A 24,201-nucleotide genomic window follows, 5' to 3' on the forward strand; every position below is an offset into this window, starting at 1 on the left:
ATATTTCGTATACCTCTGGTACTTAAAAAATTCTTAAACATTACTACAGTCTGAAGAATGTGTGTAGCAATCAGCGGCAGAAAGAATCAACTCAAAAGCTCTTATAGAACAAAAATGAAAATTCATTTCGTGAGCAGAAAGTTTCTGTCTTTTCCAGCATGACCAAACGATCATCCCCAAGACAAATCATAACGGTTTTGCTTGGCACAAACGCAAAAAGAAAGACAAAACAGAAAGAAAAAAGATAGATTCGTTGGGTTGCCTCCCAACAAGCGATTTTGTTTAACGCCCTTAGCTAGGTGAAAGGTGATGAAATCATGTATAGTCGTCTTTGGTGCTCAAAGCATAGGTAGCCCTCATCATAGATTCATAAGGCAATCTTACTTTCTTTCTAGGAAATCGCTCCATGCCCTTCTTTAAAGGAAATTGAAATCTAATATTCCCTTCCTTCATATCGATGATAGCACCAATAGTCCTTAGGAAAGGTCTACCAAGAATAATGGGACATGAAGGATTGCAATCTATGTCAAGTACAATGAAATCCACGGGTACATAGTTCTTATTTGCAACAATAAGAACATCATCGATCCTCCCCATGGGTTTCTTGACAGTAGAATCCGCAAGATGCAAATTAAGAGAATACTCTTCAATCTCATGAAAACCAAGAATATCACATAAAGACTTTGGAATCGCGGAAACACTAGCACCCAAATCACACAAAGCATTGCACTCATAGTTTTTGATCTTGATTTTGATAGTAGGTTCCCACTCATCATGAAGTTTTCTAGGTATAAATACTTCTAGTTCGAGCTTCTCTTGAAGAGATTTCATCATAGCATCTACGATATGCGCGGTAAAGGCTTTACTTTGGCGATAAGCATGTGGAGAGTTTGCAATGGATGGCATCAAAGAAATGCATTCATTTAGGGTTTAGGGTTTAGGGTTTAGGGTTTTGGGGTTTAGGGTTTTCTATTGTTAGATTCAAAACAATAGTTTTCTATTGACATGGAAACAATAATAATTCAAGCAAACTAGCAAAGTAATCATGAACTTTCAAAATTACAAGGCCAAAAGAAAGTTATCCCTACAAAAGCATATAGTCTGGCTATGCTCTATCATCATTGCACAACGAATTTAAATCATGCACAACCCCGGTATTGGCCAAGTAATTGTTTCACACCTTTACTTTCTCAAACCTTTTCAACTCTCATGCAATACATGAGCGTGAGCCATGGTTATAGAACTATAGATGGTGTGGAATGTAGTGGAGGTTGCAAGACAAAAAGGAGAAGATAGTCACATTAACTAGGCATATCAATGAGCTGTGGAGATGCTCATCAATATATATCAATGGAATGAGTAGGGATTGCCATACAAATGATGCACTAGAGCTACGAGCATGTGAACGCTCTTAAAGAAAACTAGTGGGTGTGCATCCAACTTGCTTGCTCACGAAGACCTAAGGCAATTTTGAGGAAGCCTATCATTGGAATATACAAGCCAAGTTATATGATGAAAATTTCCCACTAGTTATATGGTGGTGACAAAACGAGAGACTCTCAATCATGAAGATCATGGTGCTTAATATGCACAAGTGTGGAAAAGTGGTAGCATTGTCCCTTCTCTATTTTTCTCTCATTTTTTTGGTGGGCTCTTTGGCCTCTCTTTTTTGGTGGGCTTCTTTGGCCTCTTTTATTTCCTCACATGGGACAATTCTCCATTAATGATGATCATCACACTTTCAACTCAAAACATAGAGCAAGTATGAATCTATATGGAATGCCTTCGGTAGTGTACCGTGGCAATGATCTAGCATGGCATAGACATTAATGGAAACATCATGCTAGCTATCTTACGTTCGTGCAAAGGAAAAGTAGACGTGGTGGCACATGTCATGGTGGTAGTTGCATGGAAATATATCTCGGAATGACTTTGAAAAAGCCCTAATAGGTAGGTATGGTGGCTGTTTTGAGGGAGGCTAATGGTGGGTTTTGTGCACCGGTGAAAGTTGCACGGCACTAAGAAGATAGTGATGGTGGAAGGTGAAAGTGCATCTAAACCATGGACTCAACATTAGTCATGAAGAACTCATATACTTGTTGCAAAAGTTTTATTAGTAATCGAAACAAAGCATTCAACGCATACTCTAGGGGAAGGGTTGGTAGGTATAAACCATCGCGTGATCCCGACCGCCACGCAAAGGATGACAATCAATATACTAATCATGCTCAGATTTGATCACATAGCGGTTCACCATACGTGCATGCTACGGGAATCACTAACTTCAACACAAGTATTTCTAGATCCACAACACCTTACTAGCATGACTTCAATATTACCATAACCACAACTCAAAACTAATTGAGATGAATCAAACTTCTCTAACTATTCAATGCACATGAAGGTGGAAGTTTTCGTATCCCTTCGGATAACTACCCCTTTTGAGACTACTTTCAAAGCATAGATCAACTACCAAGCCACGCACCGCTGTGCTCTAAAAGATATAAGTGAAGCACATAGAGCAAAAGTATCTAGCTCAAAAGATATAAGTGAAGCACATGTGAGCTGAATTGTCTACCAAAGGATATAAGTGAAGCTCGACAAAATCACGGTGTGTGCATGTCTCTCTCTCTAGGTGTGCAGAAAGGATGATTGTGACACAACAAAAATAAAAGAATCCTATGATACAAGACGCTCCAAGCAAAAACGCATAACATGTGGTGAATAAAAATATAGCCCCAAGTAACATTACCGATGGATTGAAGACGAGAGAGGGGATGCCTTCCCAGGGCATCCCCAAGCTTAGGCTTTTACGACATCCTTGAATCTCTTGGGGTGCCTTGGGCATCCCCAAGCTTGAGCTCTTGCCACTCTTTATCTCTTTGTCCATAAGAACTTCACCCAAAACTTGAAAACTTCACAACACGAAACTTAAACAGAAACTCGTGATAACATTAGTACAAGAAAGCAAACCTACACTTCCTTAGGTACTGTAGAAAACTTAAATTCTACTTGCGCTGATGTTGGGTTACTGTACTTTCAATCTTCCATGGCTAATACCCCCGATACTATCCATAGTTTCATCAAAATAAGCAACCAACACATCAAAAACAGAATCTGTTAACAGCAGACCCGTCCGTAGCAATCTTTATATTTCGTATACCTCTGGTACTTAAAAAATTCTTAAACATTACTACAGTCTGAAGAATGTGTGTAGCAATCAGCGGCAGAAAGAATCAACTCAAAAGCTCTTATAGAACAAAAATGAAAATTCATTTCGTGAGCAGAAAGTTTCTGTCTTTTCCAGCATGACCAAACGATCATCCCCAAGACAAATCATAACGGTTTTGCTTGGCACAAACGCAAAAAGAAAGACAAAACAGAAAGAAAAAAGATAGATTCGTTGGGTTGCCTCCCAACAAGCGATTTTGTTTAACGCCCTTAGCTAGGTGAAAGGTGATGAAATCATGTATAGTCGTCTTTGGTGCTCAAAGCATAGGTAGCCCTCATCATAGATTCATAAGGCAATCTTACTTTCTTTCTAGGAAATCGCTCCATGCCCTTCTTTAAAGGAAATTGAAATCTAATATTCCCTTCCTTCATATCGATGATAGCACCAATAGTCCTTAGGAAAGGTCTACCAAGAATAATGGGACATGAAGGATTGCAATCTATGTCAAGTACAATGAAATCCACGGGTACATAGTTCTTATTTGCAACAATAAGAACATCATCGATCCTCCCCATGGGTTTCTTGACAGTAGAATCCGCAAGATGCAAATTAAGAGAATACTCTTCAATCTCATGAAAACCAAGAATATCATATAAAGACTTTGGAATCGCGGAAACACTAGCACCCAAATCACATAAAGCATTGCACTCATAGTTTTTGATCTTGATTTTGATAGTAGGTTCCCACTCATCATGAAGTTTTCTAGGTATAAAGACTTCTAGTTCGAGCTTCTCTTGAAGAGATTTCATCATAGCATCAACGATATGCGCGGTAAAGGCTTTACTTTGGCGATAAGCATGTGGAGAGTTTGCAATGGATGGCATCAAAGAAATGCATTCAAACAAGGAGCAATTATCATAATTGAATTCCTTGAAATCCAAAGTGGGAGTTTCATTACTACCCAAAATTTTGACTTCTTCTATTCCACTTTCCACACCTTTATCATCAAGATAGGTGGACTCCGAATCATTGGGGCATTTTTCAACCAAAGTGGATTCATATCCAGCCCCTCCATAAGTAGGTTTGATATGCGAAAACAAAGATTCAAGAGGAAACACACCAAGCACTTTAAGATCTTCGTGATTTGCATCACTAGAACACACCCTTTTAAACCATTCATGTCTAGCGCGAATTTGGGCGGTTCTTTCTTTGCTCTCATTCATGGAGATATGCATAGCTTTCAAAGTTTAATCCAAGTTGACCTTGGGAGGAGCGCATCTAACTTTCAAAGCATCAATATCACAAGACATCCTATCAACGCTCTTAGCCAAATCGTCTATTTCGAGTATTTTTCCTCTATGGACGCATTGAAAATCTTTTGAGAGTTGATGAACTCTTTGATATTACTCTCTAAATTAGAGGGTAATTTGTTGTGATTTCCATAAGTGTTGCCGTAGGAATTGCCATAATTGTTAGAGGAGTTACTAGGAAAAGGCTTAGGAACATAGTTTCCTCTAAAAGCATTGTTGTTGCCAAAATTGTTCCTACCAACAAAATTCACGTCCAAACTAGCGTTGCTACTCTCAATCAAAGAAGATAGTGGCATGTCATTAGGATCTACGGTAGCGTTTCTACTAGCAACCAAATTCATCAACTCGTCCATCTTAGCACTAAGCGAGTTAATCTCTTCTATAGCGTGCACCTTTTTGCTAGCACGCGACCTTTCCGTGTGCCATTGAGAGTAGTTGGTCATGATATTGTCTAGGAGTTTTGTAGCATCCCCTAACGTGATTTCCATGAACGTTCCACCTGAGGCGGAGTCCAAGATATTGCGAGAAGCGAAATTCAAGCGAGCGTAAAAGATTTGTATAATCATCCACAAACTCAAGCCATGAGCGGGACAATTTCTAATCATAAGCTTCATCCTCTCCCAAGATTGTGCAACATGTTCATCATCAAGTTGCTTGAAATTCATGATATCGTTACGTAAGGAGATGATCTTAGCCAGCAGAAAATACTTGGATATGTAAGCATCTTTGCACTTATCCCAAGAATCGATACTATATTTAGGCTAAGAAGAAAACCAAGTTTTTGCGCGATCTCGCAACGAGAAAGGAAAAAAGTTTGAACTTAATCACGTCATTATCCACATCTCTTTTCTTTTGCATATCACAAAGCTCAATGAATGTATTGAGATTGGATGCGACATCTTCACTAGGAAGGCCAGAGAATTGCTTTTTTATAACAAGATTCAGCAAAGCTGCGTTGATTTCATACGATTCCGCACTAGTGGCAGGAGCAACCGGAGTACTAATAAAATCATTATTATTAGTGCTCGAGAAGTCGCAAAGTTTGGTGTTTTCAGACATGATGACTTCAACAAACAAACAAGCACACAAGCAAGCAAGAAAACTGACAAAGGAAAAAGAATACGGCGAAGGCGAAAGGCGAATGAAAACGGCAAATGTGAAGTGGGGGAGAGGAAAACGAGAGGCAACTCGCAACAAAAGTAAATGCAAGAGAAGAGTTTGTGAGACCTACTTGGATAGATCTTGATTTCTCCTCCCCGGCAACGACGCAAGAAAAATGCTGATTGCAATCTCTCGCGATGGCTAGACGAACGCTGATGACAACAAACCTTCCCCTGCAGCGGCACCAGAAGAATGCTGCTAGCACTCCCCGACAACGAAACTAGAAGAATGTTGTTGATGGCCCACCGGCGCATGGGTTCGCAACAGTTTTCGAGGGTAGAGTATTCGACCTAAATTTATTGGTTTACCAGACAGGAGGTGAGAGAATACTCTCGAGTATTAGCAGCTGAATTTCTCAGATTCAACCACACGTGAAAGATTAGTATGTGCAAGCAAAGTAGTAACAGCAAAGTAGCGAGTATCGGCAGTGTAACGAGCAATAGCAGCGGCAAGGAACAACAGTAGTGACAACAGTAGCAAGTAGCAACAGTAGCAAGCGATAGTAATAGAAACAGTAGTAGCAGCAGCAGAGCAAAACAAGTAACAGCAGTAGCAACAGTAGTAGCAGCAACATCAGAGCAAGACAAGTAACAACAGTAGCAACATTAGTAGCAGCAGCAGCAGAGCAAGACAAGTAACAGCAGTAGGACAAACTCGTAGGCAATGGGTCGGTGATTTGTTTGGATGATATTCATCATGCAACAGCTATAACACGGAGCGATATGTGGCTAGCTCCCGTTCGTCAATGTGATGTAGGCATGCATTCCGTGTGTCGTCATACGTGCTTAGGGAAAAGAACTTGCATGACATCTATTGTCCATCCCTCCCGTGGCAGCGGGGTTCAAAAGGAAACTACGGGATATTAAGGTTCTCCTTTTAATAAAGAACCGGACCAACGCATTAGCACTAGGTGAACACATGAACTCCTCAAACTATGGTCATCACCGGGAGTGGTTCCGGTTATTGTCACTCCGGGGTTGCCGGATCATAACACATAGTAGGTAACTACAACTTGCAAGATCGGATCTAAAACACACATATATCGGTGACAACATAATAATTTCAGATCTGAAATCATGGCACTCGGGCCCTAGTGACAAGCATTAAGCATGGCAATGTAGTAGCAACATCAATCTCCGAACATAGTGGATACTAGGGATCAATCCCCATCAAAACTAACTCGATTACATGATAGATCTCATCCTACTCATCACCGCCCAGCGAGACTACGAATATATTACTCACGAACGACGAATAGCTTCATGGAATTGGAGAGAGAAGAAGGTTGATGATGACGATGGCGACGATTTCCCCTCTCCGGAGCCCAAGACGGACTCCAGATCTGCCCTCTAGATGAGGAACAGGTGGTGGCGGCGCCTCCATATCGCAAACGCGACGAAAACTTCACTTTTTATTTTTTCTGGGACGGAAGGGATCTTATAGACCTGAGGTTGGGGGCGGCAGAGCCGTGTGGTCCCCACAAGCCTGCCCACCGCCACCAGGGTGGTGGTGGCGGAGCCAGGGCTTGTGGCCCACTGGCCCACCCGCTGAGGTGGAACTTGGCGCAGATATTTTTCTTATTTTCCAAAAATGCTCCCCGTAAATTTTCAGGACGTTTGGAGAACTTTGATTTTTGCACAAAAATAACACCAAGGCAATTCTGCTGAAAACAACGTCAGTCCAGGTTAGTTCCATTCAAATCATGCAAATTAGAGTCCAAAACAAGGGCAAAAGAGTTTGGAAAAGTAGATACGATGGAGACGTATCAACTCCCCCAAGCTTAAAACCTTGCTTGTCCTCAAGCAACTCAGTTGACAAACTGAGAGAGAAAGAAAAACTTTGACAAACTCTGTTTGATCTTGTTGTTGCAACCATGTCTAACTCATAACCAGAATTTCAGCAAGATCACAAGTTAACCACATAAGCAAATGACACAAAGGTCTCACGGTAAACTAATATCAATGGCATAATCAGCTAACGAGCAAATAATAATGAGTTTCAAATACCAACAATTCAATCAAAACAAGCATGAATCAATATGAATAGGTGGTATATCGCTAGCTCTTTCTGAGACCGCAAAACATAAATGCAGAGAACTTTCAAAGATCAAGGGCTGACTAAACATTGTAATTCATAGCAACGAAGATCTAGTCATAGTCATACTCAATATCAATCAAAAGCAAAGCATAAAAATGACAGAGGTGCTCTCTAATTGGTGCTTATATAAGAGGAGGATGACTCAACGGGAAAATAAATAGACAGACCCTTCGCAGAGGGAAGCATTGATTTGCAGAGGTGCCAGAGCTCAAGCTTTGAAAACACAGATAATAATTTTGGATTGCATGCTTTCATTGTCAATGCAATGACCAAGAGTTCTCAATATCTTCCATGCTACTCATGCTATAGGCGGTTCCCAAACAGAAAAGTAAAGTTTTAACTCCCCCACCACCAATCAATCACACTCCATGGCTAGCCAAATCCTCGGGTACCGTTCATACTAACATCAATCCGGGGGGAGTCTTGTTTTACAGTTATGTTTTCGATTTAAGCGTGGAACTGGGCATTCCAATTACCGACCCCTTTCTCGTGAATGACTGTGAATAAACACATGTCGAGGATAACACTCCTATAATGGAAGATACCAATAGCCCTCTATCACCACATGAGCGGTTTGGGCATGCAAAACAGATTATTTCTTGAAGGTTTAGAGAATGGCACATGCAAATTTACTTGGAACATCAGGTAGATACTGCAAATAGGTAGGTATGGTGGACTCTCATGGAAAAACTTTTGGGTTTATGGAAGTGGATGCACAAGCAGTATGTCGCTTAGTATAGGTGAAGGCTAGCAAAAGACTGGGAAGCGACCAACTAGAGAGCGACAACAGTCATCAAGATGCAATGAGTTTGACTAACATTGAATGCAAGCATGAACAGGATATAAATCACCATGAACACGAACATCATAGAGGCTATGTTGATTTTGTTTCAACTACATGCATGAACATGCGCCAAGTCAAGCCACTTGAAACATCCAAAGGAGAATACCATCCTATCATATTACATCATAGTCATCTCAAAATCTATGTTGGCATTCAAAACAAACCATTATAAGCTCTCAGCTAAATAAGCATGGCATCAGAAACTATGATCTCTAAGTTGTCACTGCAAACATGGTTCTCTCAGAACAAAGGTAAATCTGGGTCGACAAGCTAGTCATATTTACAAAAAACAAAATAGATAGAGTTCATACCAGCTTTTCAGTCTCAGTCTCTTCATCATATATCATCATTGTTGCCTTTCATTTGCACGATCGGACGATGTTAACAATAATAAGCGCATTGGACTAAGCTGAATCTGCAGGCAAACACTAAGGAGAAGACAAAATAATATGGCGTTTTGAAAGCTAAATAGGTAAGCATGCAAGAACCAATAAACACTATAACCAATATCTTCTACCTTGACCCAAAGAAAAAGAAAACTATTTACACGGGAAAGCTCCCAACAAGCAAAAGAAGAAAGAAAAAATCTTTTTGGGTTTTCTCAAAAGGACACAAAACAAGAAAACTAGAAAACAAAAATAAACTAGCATGGATAATACAGTGGCAAAGTGTAAACACCGGCTAACAAAGTGAAAGCATAAGCATGAACGTAAAGTCGAGGAGAACAAGTACTCCCCCAAGATTAGGGTTTTGGCCTAGCTTGGTCTACTCCCAAGGTGGGAAATAACCAGCTCGAGGATACTCCGGAGCAGACTGTGGATGCCACTGCTGTGTGAGCTCCTCTAGCTCCCACTGATAAACTGGCGTCTGGTACTCGACTGGCGGCTCGGGCACGGGCGCCTGTGGTTGGGCCAAGCCCCAATATGCGTAGATGTCTGCGGGCATAATAGTGTACCTGCCTGCATGAAGATCAAACAAAGAAGGAGCAGACAAAGTAATAGTCTCTCGAGTACCCTGACTAAACACCAGGTTATAAATCATCCGTCTACTAGCATCTCTATCCACAAAATCATGGCGAACCATGCTGTCATAATCCAGATATCTCTTAGGGAGAAGCATCTCTCCTTCCTTTCCCAGTCTAATCGGTATCTCAAAGTGTCTGGCAAGACGGGTAGCATAGATACCTCCATAGACAACACCTTTAGAACGGTTCAGGTTCAATCGTTGAGCTACTATAGCACCCAAGCTATAAGTCTTATCGTTATAAAGGCCTTCGCGCAAAACCGCAAGGTCTGGAGAACTAAGTGATCCAGCCTCCCCACGGCCAATCAAACATTTTCCCACAAATAGTGAGAAGTACCGAAGCACAGGAAAATGTATGCTAGCAATTTTAGCGCGAGACACTCCTCTCTCCTCTCCAACAGCAATAGAACCAATGAAATCCTCCAAGTCCCGTGGACGAGGGTCACGGATATCCCCAACATAAGGTAATTTGCATACGTTGCAAAAGTCCTGCAGTGTCATGCACTGGGGGACATCGTAAATCATGAACTCAACCATGGGAGGATTCTTCCTCGGATAAAAGTTGAAGCTTTGAACGAATATATTGGTGAGGAGGAGATATTGTGGGCACTTATCTTCAACGAACGCAGTAAGACCTGCGTTCTCCACCAAGTAATAAAAGTCTTCATAAAGTCCGGCGACGCGCAAAAATTCATCACTTGGCCACTCACACGCTCGAACTTCTGTGACTCGAGGGACTACGTACTTGGGGTGGTTCTTCTCCTCCTCCTTGGGGTTATGGCTTGAAGAGCCTCTCAAGAACCTCCTCATTTTTTCCTTTTTCTAGCTCTGAAAAATTCTGAAATTTTTAGAGACTTCGAAAGAAAAGTGAATAAGGATTAACCCAGCTTGTAGCAACTACTCCCACTAGTGCCTAGAGACCGTATCACGTGCTAACACTACTAGGGATCGGCTAAAGTCAACCTTTCTAGCTCAAGAACAGGGTCACCAAGGTAGCAAGAATACGCAAAGGATAAAGCATTAGAGCAAAAACTAATTGGACCAATGGAGGAGTCACTTACCAAGGAGTAATTCCCCCAAAACGGTTCGGAGAATGGTGCTTTGAGCAAGGAGATCGAAAATCACAGCCAAATGAGCAAGAACACGGGTTTGAGCTGCGAAATAATTTTTTATGGAGGTGGAAGAAGAGGCTGTGAGCTGGAATGAGTGGAGGGGGTGCCTGTGGGCCCCACAAGCTTGCTAGCTCAACCAGGGGGCGGCTGGAGGGCTTGTGGCCCACTGGTCTGGCCCCCAGGCCAGCTCTCAGGCCGAGTATTTTTCAAATATTTTAGAAAAAATCATACTAAATTTTCAGGACCATCGGAGAACTTTTATTTTCGGGGTATTTTTCTCGAGGACGCTAAAACAGAAAACAGGAAAAGCTAAACTAAATCTATCATTTTTCTTCTAAGAAACAGAAAATGAAAGCTCAAAATAGAGGTATGTGACTCTTTGATTCATCCATTTCATGGTCATCGAAAGAAATCCGTCAACGGGGTTGATCAAGTCCTCATGACAAACCTTCTCGAATCGCAAGAGAGAAAGGAGAATTTTTGAATAGGCACTAAGTCACCTCAATGGGGATATGTATCTCCCCAACAAGAAAATCATACTTCATCTTGACACGAGGAATAGGGCATTCAAAGCTCCCAATAAGAATCTATGAAGTTTTTTTGATAGCATTGATGCAATGTATTGGATATCGTTTCTTCGAAAAGTGCACTGTGTGGTCATTACCGTTGACATGGAAAGTGACATTGCCTTTGTTGCAATCTATAACAGCCCCTGGTGTGTTTAAAAAGGATCTTCCAAGGATGACAACCATGGCATCGTCCTCGAGAATATCCAAGATAACAAAGTCTGTTAAGATAGTGGTATTAGCAACCACAATAGGCACATCCTCGCAAATGCCGATAGGGAAAGCAGTTGATTTGTCGGCCATTTGCAGAGAAATTTTAGTGGGTGTCAACTTATCCAATTCAAGTATACGATAAAGAGAAAGCGGCATAACACTAACACCGGCTCCAAGGTCACATAAGGCAGTTCTTACGTAGTTTCCTTTAATGGAGCAAGGTATAGTGAGCACTCCGGGATCACCAAGTTTCTAAGAGTTCCACCTTTAAAAGTGTAATTGGCAAGCATGGTGGAGATCTCAAGATCTGGTATCTTCCGTTCATTAGTCACGATATCTTTCATGTACTTGGCATACGGAGACATCTTGAGCATATCGGTTAACCGCATCTGCAGAAAGACGGGTCTTATCATCTCAACGAAGCGCTCAAAATCCTCATCATCTTTTTTCTTGGATGGCTTAGGAGGAAAGGGCATAGGTCTCTGAACCCATGGCTCCCTCTCTTTACCATGCTTCCTAGAAGTGAAGTCATTCTTATCGTACTTCTTAGGTCGTGGATTATCAGGATTAACCGTAGGTTCAGTCTCCACATCCTCATCATTGCTAGGTTGAGCATTATTATAAACATCACTGTCCATATTGTCACCAAGTTCATGTTCATCACCAGACTGTGTTTCTGCATCAGACGCAGAGATATCATTAGGTTCTTTAGGTGTGACAGTATTTGGTGAACTGGCGTGCAGGTTTCTATCATCCTTCCTCTTCTCCTTAGGATGACTAGGTGTATCAGCATTGATTCCTTGAGAATCTTGATCAATTCTCTTAGGATGAGCTTCAGGATACAAAGGTTCCTGAGTCATTTTGCCTCCTCTAGTAATGACTCTGACAGAGTTGTCATTTAATTCATTGAGCAAGTCATTCTAAGCTTTAAATACTTGTTCTACCTGAGTAGTAATCATAGAGGCATGTTTACTCAGAAGCTTCAGATCATTGACATTTCTGTCTACACAAGCACTTAAATGGCTAAGCATACGAGTACTTTGTTCCAAATGTCTGCTAACATAATCATTGAAACTCTGTTGTTTGGCAACAAAGTTGTCAAATTCATCAAAGCATAGGCTAGCAGGTTTGTCAAAAGGAATATCACTCTCATCAAACCTACGCAGAGAATTCACTTCTACTACCTGTATCGGGTTATCGAGACCATGGATCTCTTCGATAGGTGGTAGATTTTTGACATCTTCGGATCTAATGCCTTTCTCTTACATAGATTTCTTGGCTTCTTGCATATCTTCGGGACTGAGGAATAGGATACCTCTTTTCTTCGGAGTTGGATTAGGAGATGGTTCGGGAATAGTCCAAGCATTATCGTTGATCAAGAGGTTCTACAGTTCGTTCCCTAAAAACAGAACCGACACAACTATCTAGGTAGTCTCTAGAGGCATCGGTAAGTCTGTTATAGAGGATATCAAGTATCTTGTTCTTCTTAAGAGGGTGATCAGGCAAAGCATTCTGTAGCTGGAGGAGCCTCCCCCAAGCTTGTGGAAGACTCTCTTCTTGGAGTTGAGAAAAGTTGTATATTTCCTGCAAGGCAGCTTGCTTCTTATGGGCAGGGAAATATTTCTCACAGAAGTAATAGACCATCTCCTCGAGACCACGCGCACATCCAGGAGCAAGAGAGGTGAACCAGACTTTAGCATCATCCTTTAGAGAGAAAGGAAACATCTTAAGGATATAGTAGTGGCGGATCTTCTCCTCATTAGTGAAAAGGTTCGCTATTTCGGATAGTTTGGCAAGATGGGCGATGACCGTCTCAGACTCATAACCGTGAAAAGGATCAGATTCGACTAGAGAGATTATCTGAGGGTCGACAGAGAATTCATAATCCTTATCGGTGACAAAGATAGGCGAAGTGGCAAACTTCGGGTCATTTTTCATCCTAGCTTCCCGAGATTTTTCCTTCCACTTGAGAAGTAATTTCTCAGCGTCATAGGCATCCTTACACGCAAGAAAATCCTCAGCTATCTCTCCCTCCATAACGTAACCCTCAGGTATATCAGGCAATTCATATCTAGGAGAGCTAGATCTACAAGGAGCAAAAGCAGGTTCTATCTCAATAGTATCGGTAGTTTCAGAAGCATCACGAGCATTGGCAGTAACTCTAGCAATATGAGCATGAAGGAACACTTCTAGTGGAACATCAGGCAAAATAGTATCTCTAGCAGTATCAAGCATAGCATCATCAGGCAAAATAGCATCTCTAGCATCATCAGGCAAAGCAGTATCAAGCATAGCATCTCTAGTAGTATCAGGCAAAGCAGTATCATGCATAGCATCTCTAGCAGTATCAGGCATAGTATCAAGCATAGCATCTCTAGCAGTAGCATCATAAGCATCATCAAGCACAGGCGACATATCAAGATTTCTAGCAGGAGGTGATGTCACAAACTTACTCATAACTGAAGGTGAATCAAGTGCAGAGCTAGAGGGAAATTCCTTACCTCCCCTCGTAGTTGAGGGCAAGACTTTGGTCTTCAGATCCTTCAAATTCTTCATAGTGATCAACAGATAAAAATCCCAAGTGACTCAGAGAATATAGCAATACCTCCCCGGCAATGGCGCCAGAAATACTTCTGCTACTTCAACAAAAGACCTTCCAACGGCGCCAGGAAAATGCTGATTGCAATCTATGGCGATGGCTAGATGAATGCTGATGACAACAAACCTTCCCCTGCAGCGGCACCAGAAGAATGCTGCTAGCACTCCCCGGTAACGAAACTAGAAGAATGTTGTTGATGGCCCACCAGCGCGTGGGTTCGCAGCATTTTTCGAGGGTAGAGTATTCGACCCAAATTTGTTGGTTTACTAGACAGGACGTGAGAGAATACTCTCGAGTATTAGCAACTGAATTTGTCAGATTCAACCACACCTGAAAGATTAGTATGTCCAAGCAAAGTAGTAACAACAAAGTAGCGAGTAACGGCAGTGTAACGAGCAATAGCAGCGGCAAGGAATAGCAGTTGTGACAGCAGTAGCAAGTAGCAACACTAGCAAGCGACAGTAATAGCAACAGTAGTAGCAGCAGCAGAGAAAAACAAGTAACAACAGTAGCAACAGTAGTAGTAGCAGTAGCAGAGCAAGACAAGTAACAACAGTAGCAAAAGTAGCAGCAGCAGTAGCAGAGCAAGACAAGTAACAACAGTAGGACAAACTCGTAGGCAATGGGTTGGTGATTTGTTTGGATGATATTCATCATGCAACAGCTATAACACAGAGAGATATGTGGCTAGCTCCCGTTCGTCAATGTGATGTAGGCATGCATTCCGCGTGTCGTCATACGTGCTTAGGGAAAAGAACTTGCATGACATTTATTGTCCATCCCTCCCGTGGCAGCGGGGTACAAAAGGAAACTACGGGATATTAAGGTTCTCCTTTTAATAAAGAACCGGACCAATGCATGAGCACTTGGTGAACACATGAACTCCTCAAACTATGGTCATCACCGGGAGTGGTTCCGGTTATTTTCACTCCGGGGTTGCCGGATCATAACACATGGTAGGTAACTACAACTTGCAAGATTGGATCTAAAACACACATATATCGGTGACAACATAATAATTTCAGATCTGAAATCATGGCACTCGGGCCCTAGTGACAAGCATTAAGCATGGCAAAGTAGTAGCAACATCAATCTCAGAACACAGTGGATACTAGGGATCGATTACATGATATATGTCATCCTACTCATCACCGCCCAGCGAGCCTACGAATAGATTACTCACGAACGACAAAGAGCTTCATGGAATTGGAGAGGGAAGAAGGTTGATGATGACGATGGCGACGATTTCCCCTCTCCAGAGCCCAAGACGGACTCCAGATCTGCCCTCCAGATGAAGAACAGGTGGTGGCGGCGCCTCCGTATCGCAAACGCGACGAAAACTTCTCTTTTTATTTTTTCTCGGACGAAAGGGATCTTATAGACCTGAGATTGGGGGCGGCAGAGCCGTGTGGGCCCCATAAGCCTGCCCACCGGCACCAGGGGGGTGGTGGCGGAGCCAGGGCTTGTGGCCCACTGGCCCACCCCCTAAGGTGGAACTTGGCGCATATATTTTTCTTATTTTCCAAAACTGCTCCCCGTAAAATTTCAGGACGTTTGGAGAACTTTGATTTCTACACAAAAATAACACCAAGGCAATTCTTTTGAAAACAGCGTCAGTCCAGGTTAGTTCCATTCAAATCATGCAAATTAGAGTCCAAAACAAGGGCAAAAGAGTTTGGAAAAGTAGATACGATGGAGACGTATCAATGGGTGAAGAATATCAAATGTCAATGATGGGTGAGCTGAAATTCTTCTTAGGTCTGCAAATTCATCAACAACGTAATGGTATCTTCATCTCTCAAGAGAAATACCTCAAGGATGTCCTGAAGAAATTTGGCATGAATGAATGCAAAGGCGTCAAAATTCCTATGCCTATCAACGACCACCTCTACACTGACGAAAATGGTATAGATTTCGATCAACGGGTATATTGCTCTATGATTGTCTCTTTATTATACCTATGTGCATCTAGGCCAGACATTATGCTTAGTGTTTGGATGTGTGCACTTTTCCAAGCAAAACCGAAGGAATCACACCATAAGGTTGTGAAACATATTCTTTGATATCTAGCTCACACATCAACGCTTGGATTATGGTACCCCAAGGGCTCAAATCTTCAGCTCGTTGGATATTCTGATTCTGATTATGATGGTGATCGTGTGGATCGCAAGTCAACATCAGACACATGTCATTTCCTTGGACGATCCTTAGTCTGCTGGTCCTCAAAGAAACAGAACCACGTATCACTCTCCACTACTGAAGTTGAATACATTGTTGCTGGATCTTGCTGTGCTCAACTGGTATGGATGAAGCAAACCCTCAAGGACTACAAAATCAACATGAAGAATGTGCCCCTCTACTGCGACAATGAGAGTGCAATCAAGATCGCCTACAACCCAGTACAACACTCGAAGACCAAGCACATCCAGATTCGTCATCATTTTCTTCGTTATCATGTACTCAAGGGCAATATCATCATTGACCATGTGAAGACTGATGGCCAGCTAGCAGATATCTTCACTAAGCCCTTGGATGAGAAAAGGTTTTACAAGTTGTGGTGTGAGCTAAATATCCTAGAATCCTCAAATGTTTTGCAAAAATGCACACATCCTAACACTTATGCAAAATTAATGACTTAGATGTGCAACACACGAAGTAACGTTTTTCTTCAGTCAATGAATAATGACTCTCTAAGTGTGAAGAAATTAATGAAGAATTTGATTCTCAAGGCCCTATGACAATTGTACACGACACCTGAAATCATCATTCTTATACGGTGGGTCAAGCCACCACCAAACTTTGAAATTCTTCAAATTCGAGACTTTTCACAAATCCCTCAAAGTTTTAAAAGTCTTCAATTTTTTTTGAATTCTTCATAATTTTCCGTGATGATTTTCATTGACTTTATATTATGTAATGAGCTTTCAATGTCCTCAACAACATTCACTTATTATTAAGTCTTCAAGTTGGTATTTCTTCTTAGTGAATGTGATCGGACCCGTCTCCCCTCTATGCTAAGATCAACCGAGTCTATTCTCAATTCTTCACATGCTTTCTATTTGACACTTGTTCAAAGTCCTCACTCAGTCCTTGTTAGCTGATGACTTTTCTACAAAATCATCCAAAAAATTCATACTTAATTTTTTTACCGTTACCGCTCTAACTGCACCCACTACTCATGATAGGACAACCACAATCTCCACTATCTACACCGCTTCGTACGTGGGTAGCACGTGTCATGCGGAGACGAAAGGGCAGGGGCAGTTTCATTTGAATATTTCGCTTCACACCGTTTTTAGCTCAGCTATAAATAGCCCCTTCCCCCTCCAGTGAAAAACTCTTCTCTCACTCTCTCTTCTCCGCTCGAGTTCAAACCTAGCACCGTCACTAGAAATGTTCGTAGCCGGTGAGGAACAACTTCACTTCCTCGACCTCACCGTCGCCGGACTCACGCTGATTGTGGATCATCTCCCTCCGCTGCCGCCGTAGCTGTCTTCAGTTGCCAAGTTAGGGCACTGAAGATCTGAACCGACGAGGTTCTGTTTTCACTTCCATAGTTCATTGAGTTCATCAAACAGGGTAATTAAAATGTTATTTTACTGCCCCTGTTGATCCATTTATTTTCTTTAGATATGTGAAATCTGTTATTTCTCAGAAAATCCTTTAGCTGTGCACACCCATGTCTAGAACACTTGATGAATTTCACTAAGTTACTAAATTCTTCACGAGATTCATCAATTTTGTAAATTTTCGAATCTGCACAACTATGGAACCCATGATCAGAATGCTTAGTCAGATTCCTCAACATTGTAGTGGTCAAATTCCTCAACTTGAGTCATTTTTCAAGTTCCTCAAATCTGAGAACGCATATGACCTCTCCAAACTCTTTGTACCTATACTCTGTTCACAGGTACAAAATGTTAGCTGATGAATCACTAGGTTCTCGCCAACTTAACTCATTTGCGGTTTTCTTGAAGAAAATATACATGTGTCATCAGATTCCTCCAGAATACAAAACCCTCAGCAAAAACCACAAATGAAGAAAATGGAGGATGACAGGAAACAAAAGGGTGGAAAGAAGCTAGAACTAAACACAACCTTTGAGATCCCTGAAGATGTCTATGCTGATTACTGTACACCAGATGAAGAGATTCATGGAGTAGAAATAACTGCAAAACGAAAGATCAGGCTTCATAGGATTGAACGAAGATGGGCTCAGGAGTGGAAGAAATACAAGTATGTTACACCCAAGTATGCCAAGAAGTTTGCCCTCAAAGCTCCTTGCAATAGACCACCTCTAGGAGACCAACAAAGTGCCCAACCCTCTAGCTTGGTCACAGTTGAAGACCATCCTGAAGAAAAATCCTAGTATTTGGCCAAGTTGAGGAAAAAGGCAAACGTAGATGTAACAAAGTTCAATGAGGATTCTACTATTGGTACTGCTGCCGCCTCCTCCACTGCTGTTGAGGCTTCTGCTACAGAACAACCTCCCAAGAAGACACTAGTGAAGAAATCCGGTGTCAAATCAAAGCCCTCAGCAGCATTATCAAAAGAGCAAATTCCTCAGACAGAAACAACAACGGCTGCCAAGTCCTCAACTGCAGCACATTCTTCACTCCCTCTACAGTCCAGTCAACATCCAACAAGGACTCTAATTCCATCAATGCCATCTGCCTCTGGCTCAACTCACAAATCTTCAACTGGCATACTGAAGACTAATATGTCTGCTGGGAGAGGAACAAGGCCGAGCCCAATCAAAGTTCTCCTCAATATTCCTTCTGCATCAGAGGGAAGTGAGGAATATGATGATGACACTCTTCAAGCCATTATTATGAACAAGCAAGAAAGGGTTGCACAAGCTACATGCAACACCATTCCCCTCGCACTGGAACCAAAAGTGGTATTGGACTTCATCGATCTTTGGTATTAAGATCCGACCATACCCTTTGATGATTTATAGCTTCCACATGGACCCAGCCACATGGTAACCTCATTCATAAATGAAGCAAAGTGGAAGGATCAGCAAGCCAAACAAGCTCGGACAACAAAGGTTAAAAATGAGAAGTACTTGAAACAAAATCTTCTCAACCTGACACCACGACAACTTGTCTCTACTCAAGCTGAGCTGAAAACCCTCACTGACAAATACACAAGTCTTCATGTAGACCGAAAGGGAGTCAAAGTGAGGTTTGTCAAGGTCGCAATAGACGCCATTGCTGAATACAAGAACAGGGTTGCAGCCCCAAAGCAACCAACTATTCCTGAGGCCAGCTACACTTTAGAACTGGCTGATGAAGATGAAGAACCTGCTGCTGATGAATCTTCTCATAATGTAACTGCTGAAGATTCTGTCAGGCCTGCAACTACCTATGCAATGCCTGAAGAAAATGCTCCTTCACCAAAATGTTCAAAAGTGAAGAAAGTAGCACTTCCTTCTCCTTAGAAATGAAGAAAAGAAAAGCTGTTGAGAAGGAACCCAAGAAGAGAAAGGCATCAACACCTTCAAAGTCTTCAGAGGCAAAATGCGTGAAGACTTTTCCTACTTCATCATCAACTCCAGTTGATGTAACTCCTCTCAGCATTGCACCATCGTACATGATTGTACCATTTGGTGAAGAACATACCATTCCAGAAAGGGATGAGGAAATGGATGAAAATTGCTTTGCAGCATCCACACCAATAGATGAGGAAATTCAAGTTGCTCAAATTCCTCGAGTCTCAACACCTCCTCCTCAAAATCCAGAGACGACTGCTGAAGAAACGGAGGATGATGTGAACATTGGCTGCACCACACCTGTAATCCATGATGATTTCTCGGAAAAGGCTCATCCAAATTCGTCAATGACTTCTCAAATTCCTCAAACTACTGCATCCTCGGCAACTACAGAAATTCTGGCTGGCTCTGAAGAAAAGAGCTCACTTTTGAAATCAGCACCAGACCAAGAATCAGTTCCATTAGGTGATGAAAATGCAAATGTTGATGAAACTGCTGTATCTACAACTACACCAACGGCACATCATATTCCTCAGACTGAAGAACAAGTGCATGAAGAAACTGCCTCAGCACAACATAAAGAAACAATCGATGAACCACTTGTTGAAAATCCTGAATCAGCAATTGTGGTGGCTAGAATTCCTCAAGCTGAAGAAATTCCAAACCAAAATCTTCAACCGAAGCCTAGACAACCATACTCAAAGAGGCCAAAGTTTGATAAAGCTGACTTCTATGATGAACGTCATTTCTTCATTGGAGAAAATCCATACGACAAGCTTCGTGTCAGGCACAAGAAGTTCTGGACCAGAACACAACTCAATTACTATGCCGTTGTGCTAGTGGAGAAGAAGAAGATATTCCATCACATACACATTCCTCATTGTGATATTGAGGAAATTCCATGCTTTACCCCGGTTCCGAGTGTTCTTCACGATGCAGGGCTAATGCCATTCTGCATGGATATCTATGACTGGAACACAAACATTATTCTTCAGTTCTATGCCACCCCGCACATCTCAGGTGACCCCCAAAACATCAACTCTTAGGTCTTGGACTAGATGACTCAGCACACTCACTTCACAGCTCCAACCACTGAATTGCTTCGAGATATACCAATCTCAATTCCTTCAAATGAAGTAATAAACCTATATGATGAAAAAGAGTTGCCAAATCATCTAATGGAGGCCCTCATGAAGAATTTAGCTCTCGGCCAGCCTCCAAGGACTCGATTCATGGTAAAAGAATTGAAATATGTGCCCAGAACAGTCTATAGGATATTGGCTTATTCCTTCGCCCCTACGAAAGGGCATGATAATGAAGAAGATGTTGTCATGATCATGAAGAACATACTGTTCAACGTCATTCATAGAATCAAAATGAACCTTCACGACTTCTTCTTGAGGACTTTGGCCAACAATGCCTTGTCACCATTTGAGTTGAAGATTTATGCGCCTTGGATCATGAGATTCATTAGAACTAGATCCGCAATCAACTATCAAGCTGACTTTCAGAATCACCTCAGTTATCTGCCTCCTCTAAAAGTCATCAAGAAATCTTTTGAACCAGTTGAGGGCAAAGGCAAGTCTGTGATTGATGAAGGAAACCGTCCACTGGATGGTCAATTTCGCAAGGCTGCATCCTACTCTTCCTATGATGACACTGCCACCCAAGAATCTTATGGCAGAGCAATGCCCCACGGGTGATGACTAATAGAGAACTACTCTCAGTCTTAATCAGAAGGTTGATCAAAACCATAAATGGGTTAAATGTTAGTTTGGCTCTATTGTGAAAACCCTTAATGACACTAAAAATGTTGTGAAGAAAAATCACTATTATCTTCCTGAGGCATGCGATCGCACTTGGGACATACTGTCACACCTCAAGACTCCCGAGGAACTCAAAGAACTGGAATTCACTCATGACTTTGATTTTTCATGGCCACCAAAGAAGAAATTCAAGAAGATCCCTGTTCTTGACTTGGTGGACATTTAATATTCCTCATTCCGCTCTGCTGATTCTGATGAAGAACCTGCTGATACCGCTACAAGCCCAACCAGGAAGACTGACACGAAGAATGCTGGCGCCTCTCCTCCAACACAGAAGTGAAGTTCTTCATGGGCATTAGTCCTCAGTTTCGTCCCTTTTCGTCACTTGATAAAAAAGGGGGAGAAATCCAGTTAGTCTTCATGTGGGTCAAATTTATGGTCTTATAAACTTTATTAAGTTACAAACTCTCATTTCTTCTGAAGTGTTTGATGCAATGAGTTGTAACTTTGGCCCGATGGTGTCCTGAAACTTCTGAACGTTTTTCCTCGCATGCTTATTCCTCAAGTTAATTAATGCATGCATGCTAAAATTTGTCAGACACCATTTTTCATCATGCATTTTAAATTCCTCATACTACATGTCAAATGCATGCATGAATTACAAGATATATGGGGAGATCTCGATGATATAAATCATCAATGTGCATTTGCTGTCCAACACAAATTCCTCAAATATGCACATCTTCAAGGGGAGTTTCTCTATATCTTGCAATCAAATTCCTCAAACTCTGTACTTACATTTCATATTTTTATCCCCGTTAACAACTTAACCTATTTGTCATCAACCACCAAAAAGGGGGAGATTTTAAGTGCATTTAGTGCCCCTTAGTAATTTTGGTGGATTGAAGACTTATAGGTTAAGAGACTGCTAAGTATGTAAGTGTACATAGGATCTTTAAGTCACCGAGGAGTTTGAGTTATTCGATGAATATTGACCCCTAAAAATGTATGTCTTCGGGTGAAGACATTGGTCATTCCTTGAAGACTTTGATCGCGAAGAAATTGATATTCCTCATGAAGATATTGAAGATGAATAATTCGGTTTGTCCCAAAGAAAATACTTTGAAGACTTTGAAGCTTGAAGATTTACTCTTTCCGTTTCATTTTGTTCGTTCTTGAGTCATAGGAACACCGTACTGTTAAAGGGGTCAAGGTAAAACTATGGAAAGAATTTCCTCATGATGCTCAACTTAAACCTACACCTACCAGATCCTCATAGTGAGTAACATGAGAGACATGAGGACTTTCATAGTTGAAAGTTTCGACCGTTGCTACGCCACGCTCCACCTGTCCCAAATCTTATCCACCCAACGGTCATATCATTAAGGGCATTAATGTCAAATCTTGTCGGGATGCTCCCAGGCTATAAATAGCCGACCCCACAACCACTAGCTGGTTGGCTGCTCTGAGAGAAACTGACACTTGTCATTTAGAGCAGCCCAATTCCTCGAGAACAGTGAGAGACAATCATCAAGTGAGGAAATACCCGAAACACCCAAACCAAAACCCAAACGCAAAGTGATTGAAAATCACTGAAGAGATTGTTCCTGTGTGGAACCAACGCTTGTTACCTTTGAGGACTGTGTATTCTCCAGACGGTTAGGCGTCATGGTCTAGAGCATCCAATAGTTGATTGTGGATCGCCGGGTGCTTGAGTTTGTGAGGGTTTGGGAGTATGCCCTGAAGACTTACCATGAGTGTTGGGAGAGGAATGTGTGTCTTTAGCTCAAGGAGAATATGGTAGGGACTGTGTGTCCTTTGGTTTCAATACCAAGCCGCTCCAAACCAGACGTACAACTGTCAGAGCAGTTGGAACTGGGTCATCAAAAATTGTCTTCATCGAGCTACTGGTTCTATTTCTTCAACTCTTTTCATTTCCTCAATTTCATGTTGAAGACTTTCATTTGTACTGTTTGAAGAATTTGACTGAAGACTTCCTCTGAATTCCTCACATCAAATTCTTCACCTGAGTTATTCATCACCTGCTTATCCTGTATACGTGTCCTGTGCAAACCGATTCTCTCAATCACGCTGAGTATTTTGTTGTAGTCATTTTTGCACTTCTGCCTAAGTACTATTTTCGTTGCACCGAGTTCATGACTCATGACTTTTCTCACAAGGATTTTCCTTAGTGATGAATTTATAAAAATCGCATATTCACCCCCCTCTAGTCAATATAACGCACTTTTAGTTTGCTGCCTACAACAACTTCTTATTATGTTCTCCGCTAATAGGAACTTTGGAGTGATCATATGATTCTACTATGTTAGCATTGTTGAGAGATTGCACTAGTGAAAGTATGAATCCTAGGCCTTGTTTCTAAGCATTAATATACTGTTATGCTCGATGTTTACTACTCACTACCTCACTATTTTTATTTATTTAGATTAAAAAAAACTTTCTACTATCCATACTACACTTGTATCACCATCTCTTCGCCGAACTAGTGCACATATACAATTTTCCATTGTGTTGGATGTGTTGGGGACACAAGAGATTTCTTGTATTTGATTTCAGGGTTGCTTGAGAGAGACAATCTTCATCCTACACCTTCCATAGATTGATAAACGTTAGGTCATCCACTTGACGGAAATTTGATGTTGTTCTACAAAACACTGCACTTGGATGCCCAACAACGTCTACAAGAATAAAGTTGCATAACAGACATCAAGCTCTTTTCTAGTGCTGTTGCCCAGGAGGTGAGTGGTTGAAGGTATATATTTAGATCTTGCAATTAAATCTTTTAGTTTATTGTTTTCACTACCATGGTTTTTATAAAAGAAA

Source organism: Hordeum vulgare, chromosome 1H (genome assembly GCF_904849725.1).
Source record: "Hordeum vulgare subsp. vulgare chromosome 1H, MorexV3_pseudomolecules_assembly, whole genome shotgun sequence".
NCBI classification, from domain to species: Eukaryota; Viridiplantae; Streptophyta; class Magnoliopsida; order Poales; family Poaceae; genus Hordeum; species Hordeum vulgare.